The sequence below is a fragment of the Pongo pygmaeus genome, chromosome 14, assembly GCF_028885625.2.
Source record: "Pongo pygmaeus isolate AG05252 chromosome 14, NHGRI_mPonPyg2-v2.0_pri, whole genome shotgun sequence".
In the NCBI taxonomy this organism is placed as follows: domain Eukaryota; kingdom Metazoa; phylum Chordata; class Mammalia; order Primates; family Hominidae; genus Pongo; species Pongo pygmaeus.
The window spans coordinates 53,971,207-53,976,943 of NC_072387.2; positions in this window are offsets into that span (position 1 = coordinate 53,971,207).

A 5,737-nucleotide genomic window follows, 5' to 3' on the forward strand; every position below is an offset into this window, starting at 1 on the left:
TGATTTCTGGTTATTTCAGATAAATAGAAACATTCAAACAAAGGCAAACTACATGGAGTCTGGAAGGCTGGAGTAGAAATAGTGTTGCAGCTGCAGACATTTCTCTCTGCATGGAGAAGTTGCTGGGATAATCTTACTCATTGCCTGGCACCTGTGTGATTTCCCCCCCCCCACCCCCATGTATGAAATACCTGGCAGCTCAGTTGAGGCCAGTGAACTTGATTTGAGGGCTGGCTTGGCATTTGAAATACCAGTGGGAGGATGTCAATGATGTGAACTGTCAGACCCCCTCAGCCCTTCATACAGTGTTGGGTGTTGCTAGAGGCAGATGCAGGGATCCTTGGTCAACTGTGGACCAAACAGGGACACCTGGTTGGCAGAAAACAACCAGCTAACTCAATGCGAAGTGGGTTCATTAATCTTTTTACTTGAAAGTATTCTCTAGGTGCCTGTTTTAGCATGTGAATTAAACATAGTCGTTTATTTAAAAACTAACATTGGGGGCTGGGTACGGTAGATCACTTGAGTTCAGGAGTTCGAGACTGGCCTGGCCAACATGGTGAAACCCCATCTCTACTAAAAATACAAAAATTAGCTGGGCATGGTGCCATGCGCCTGTAATCCCAGCCTCTCAGGAGGCTGAAGCAGGAGAATCTCTTGAACCTGGGAGGTGGAGGTTGCATTGAGCTATCACTGCACTCCAGCCTGGGAGTCAAGAGTGAGACTCCATTTCACAAAGCATAAATAAATGGTAAAACTGGGGAAAGAGGGGAGCTTTTTTTTTCTTTAATTTTATTTTTTAGAGTAGTTTTAGCAAAATTGAATGGAAGGTACGGAGATTCCCATGTACCCCTGTCTCCTCCATCATCAACATTCTGCACCAGAGAAGTGCATTTATTACAACTGATGAACCTATTTGATGCATCATTGTCACTCAGAGTCCATAGTTTACAGTAGGGTTCACTCTTGGTGTTGTACATTCTGTGGATTTGGACGAATGTACAGTGATGCATATCCACCATTATTGTATCATACAGAACAGTTTCACAGCCCTAAAAGTGGGGAGATTGACCTCAGTTCTCCTACCTAAGAGACTAAATGACTTACCCACATATGGTTGCCTGCATATGAAGAGCAGTGAGAACCGCCGGCTGCTGGTGTGTCTCAACTGCCTGTGAACAGTGAAATCCTCACTTGGATGGTGGCACCTGTTAGACACAATTGGCTTTAAATCCAGGATATTTATTTTTAAACCAGCAGCTGGGGAAATGTGACAGGGTAAATTTTTGGTAGGTTACAAGTACATTCATTCTGTAGCAAGGAGGGAAATATAAGACAGTGTATAAATCTGTTTCTCAAAAGGTTGATGTAAATAGTGGAACCATGAGTACCAAGAGCAAAACACTGCAAACAACTTATATGTCTGTAAGCATCCCCTGCTTTCCAGACTATGGCCCCTCTGTATAATGCTTGCCATGTTCTTCATGAGAAGAATGAGTTCCATCTCAGCCTGCTGAAATTTCTTTCTTTCTTTTTTTTTTTTTTTTTTGAGACAGGGTCCTGCTCTGTCGCCTAGGCTGGAGTGCAATGGTGCATGATCATGGCTTGAGCCTGGTTAATTTTTGTATTTTTACTAGAAACAGGGTTTTGTCATGTTGCCCAGGCTGATCTCAAACACCTGGATTCAAGCGATCCGCCCATCTTGACCTCCCAAAGTGTTGGGATTACAGATGTGAGCCACCGTGCTTGGCCAAGATTCCTTGATGGTCAAAGAAATCAAAACATCTGTCAGCTAGTGTTCAGTTCAGGCTGAGGTGAAAAAATTTTTTTACTTGTAAAATATACATAACATAAAACTTTACCATCCTAACCATTTTTAAGCGTACAGTTCAGTGACATTAAGCACATTCACATTGCTGTGCAACCATCACCACCATCCATCTCCAGAACTTTTTTGAAAAAATGGTTTTGAGTAGATTTTGGTTTTTAATTGATTTAGCATTGTATGTCCTTGTAGCCCTGCTACAGGCCCAAGCTGGAAAATAAGAGCCCCAACTTCTATCTGAATACTTGGATTTTTCATGCTTGTGAGAGGCTCCCACAGTTCCCTGAATTGATCTAGAAATAGCAACTATCGTGTCAAGCAAATATTTTTCATTCAACCAGCCTACTCCCTGGGCTTCGAATCCTTTCATATGAGGAACAAAGCCAAACACCAGCAGTTGATGATTGCTGTTTAGGTTGTTCTTCAGTGCTGTTCCTCAGCATTCCTGTATCTATACACAGGCACGGCCTCACCGAACACAATACAGAGTGGTCCAGTGCACAGTTGCTTTTGAGTTCTGTAATAACTGGTGGTGCCTGTAAAAGTCCCAGTGCTTTGGGAGGCCAAGGCAGGAGGATTGCTTGAGCCCAGGAGCTCAATTTTTTTTTTTTGAGGCAAGGTCTCTTACCTAGATTGGAGTGCAGTGGTGTGATCTCAGCTCACTGAAACCTTCACCTCCCAGTTCAGGTAATCCTCCCACCCCAGCCTCCCGAGTAGCTGGGACTACAGGCGTGCACCACCACACCCTGCTAATTTTTAAATTTTTTGTAGAAATGGGGTCTCCCTTTATCGCCCAGGCAGGTCTTGAACTCCTAGGCTCAGGAGATCCTCCTGCTTCGGCCTCCCAAAGTGCTGGGATTACAGGCAGGAGCCGCTGTTCCTGGCCTCAAAAAATTTTAAAAAATTGGCTGGGCGCAGTGGCTCACGCCTGTAATCCCAGCACTTTGGGAGGCCGAGGTGGGCGGATCACGAGGTCAGGAGATCGAGACTATTCTAGCTAACGCGGTGAATCCCCGTCTCTACTAAAAATACAAAAAATTAGCCGGGCGTGGTGATGGGCACCTGTAGTCCCAGCTAGTTGGGAGGCTGAGGCAGGAGAATGGCATGAACCCGGGAGGCAGAGCTTGCAGTGAGCAGAGACTGTGCCACTGCACTCCAGCCTGGGCGACAGAGTGAGACTCTGTCTTAAAATAAAAAAAATTTTAAAAATTAACTGGGTGTGTTGGTATGTGCCTGTAGTCCCAGCCCCTTGGGAAGCTGAGGTGGGACGATCTCTTGATCCCAGGAGTTTGAGGCTGCAGTGAGCCACGATTATGCCACTGCACTCCAGCCTGGAGGACAGAGCAAACTCTGTCTCTAAACAAACAAACATACAAAAACAAACAAACAAAAAACTGGTGTGGCCATGTAACTCAGAAGTTTGCCCACCATGCCTTCGCTGTAACTGTATGCTGAGGCGTGGGGCAGCTGGAGGTTAGAGCAGATCCCACAACTGGGGCAGGAACAGTGGCGTGCTGGAACTGGTCCAGCAGCGTATGAGAGCAGATTGTCACGCTTTCAGGAATTTTGTGAGCAGGTTGTTACAGACATTATTAACAATTAAGTTATATAAACATAGTTAAATACATTATATTAAAGACAGAGGCAATAAATAAACTTCACCACTTCCTAATTATTCACTAGTGTCTGTGCTCTTGAGGTTATTTCTGTCTGTTGTATCTGTCTGGTAGAAATACTGTAAAATGTGCTATTGCACATCTTCCCAGCTGCAGGTTAACATTGTTGATAGCTTGATATTGGCCATGATGGTGAGAAGTGAAGCCAGCTGGGCTTCTGGGTTGGGTGGGGACTTGGAGAACTTTCTGTCTAGCTAGAGGATTGTAAATGCACCAATCAGCACTCTGTGTCTAGCTAGAGGATTGTAAATGCACCAATCAGCATTCTGTAAAAATGGACCAGTCAGCACTCTGTAAAATGGACCAATCAGCACTCTGTAAAATGGACCAATCAGCAGGACATGGACAGGGGCCAAAAAAGGGAATAAAAGCTGGCCACCCCAGCCAGCAGCAGCAACCCACTGGGGTCCACTTCAACGCCGAGAGATCTTTGTTCTTTTGCTCTTAATTAATAAATCTTGCTGCTGCTCGGTCTTTGGGTCCACAGCAATTTGAAGAGCTGTAGCATTAACTGCAAGGGTCGGGGGCTTCATTTCCTTAGCCAGACCACCAACCCACAGAGAGGAACAAACAAGTCCAGACACTCCACCTTTTAGAACTGTAACACTCACTGCGAGGTCCGTGGCGTTATTCTTTTTTTTTTTTTTTTTTTTGAGATGGAGTCTTGCTCTGTTGCCCAGGCTGGAGTGCAGTGGCCTGATCTCGGCTCCCTGCAACCTCCGCCTCCCGGGTTCACGCCATTCTCCTGCCTCAGCCTCCCTAGTAGCTGGGACTACAGGCACCCACCGCCACACCCGGCTAATTTTTTGTATTTTTAGTAGAGACGGGGTTTCACCGTGTTAGCTAGGATGGTCTCGATCTCCTTACCTCGTGATCCGCCCGCCTCAGCCTCCCAAAGTGCTGGGATTACAGGCGTGAGCCACCGTGCCCGGCTGGCTTCATTCTTGAATTCTGTGAGACCAAGAACCCACCAGAAGAAATAAATTCCGGACACAGTGGGAGTGCTTATACTGCAGATACTGACAGATGCTACAAATCAGGCCTTTGTTTTGTTTTGTTTTTGCTCTGGAGAGCTGGTTGTTAAACATTTGCCAGCACTCTGTTCACCACTAGGTAGGAGGGCACACAGAGCCAGGTAGAATATCCTATGAAGTTAGCCACCTGACCCTGGTGGGAACAAGTTGGGATCACATTGATGCAGCCATTGTTATTTTGCATCATATGTGGACCTTCACACTAAGATTATAAAAAAAATTCATCCTTTGACTGTGTCCCTCAGGGTCCAGAGGACACTCCCTTTAATGAGGTTTTAAGAAATGTGCAGGCTGGGTGTGGTGGCTCATGCCTGTAATCCCAGCACTTTGGGAGGCCAAGGCGAGAGTATCACTTGAGCCTAAGAGTTTGAGACCAGCCTGGGCAATGTAGGGAGACCCTGTCTCTATAAAAAATTTAAAAATTAGCCAGGCATGGTGGTGTATGCCTCTAGTCCCAGCTACTCAGGAGGTTGAAGTGGGAGGATGGCTTGAGCCCAGGAGGTCAAGGCCACAGTGAGCTGTGATCATGCCAGTGCACTCCAGCCTGGGTGACAGAGTGAGACCTTCTCTTAAAAAAAAAAAAATGTGCGGAGGAGAGCTCCATTTCCCTTTAGGAGCTTTGCAGTGGGTATCCTCTCCCTGCTGGGGGTGACAATAAGAAATGCTACTCTTTAAATGGCCTTCCTTATTTCAGAGACCAGGTGACAGGGTTTAACACCAGAGACACAGTGGGCACAGTTACTTTCATGGGCAGCAGGGCCACAGTGGTAAAATGAATGTTTTTGACTTGTGAGGGTCTTTGGTAGTATCTCTAGGAATAAAATAGCCTACTAAAATATACGTTGATCTACATAATTAGAAATTATCAGGTAAGTAGAGTTCTAATTTGGATCACCATAATAGTCATGGCCCTTCCCCCAGTTCTAGGAGCTAAACAATTTTGCAGTCCTGGAGCCCACTGACATTGCTGCAATATATACTAAAAATCATTCTTCAAGCCCTAAGAGACCCATGGCCATTGTCATGGGAGAGGAAAATACTTGGGACTGTTTCAGGATCACTGAACACTGACTCTGACCTGTTGCTAATCTCTGAGACTGTATGTGTTGGGTCAGGCTATTTTAGGCTTTGGTAGCGTCATCAAAAATCCCAGTGGCATACAACAAAAGTGTCACTCTGTCGCCCAGGCTGGGGTGCAGTGG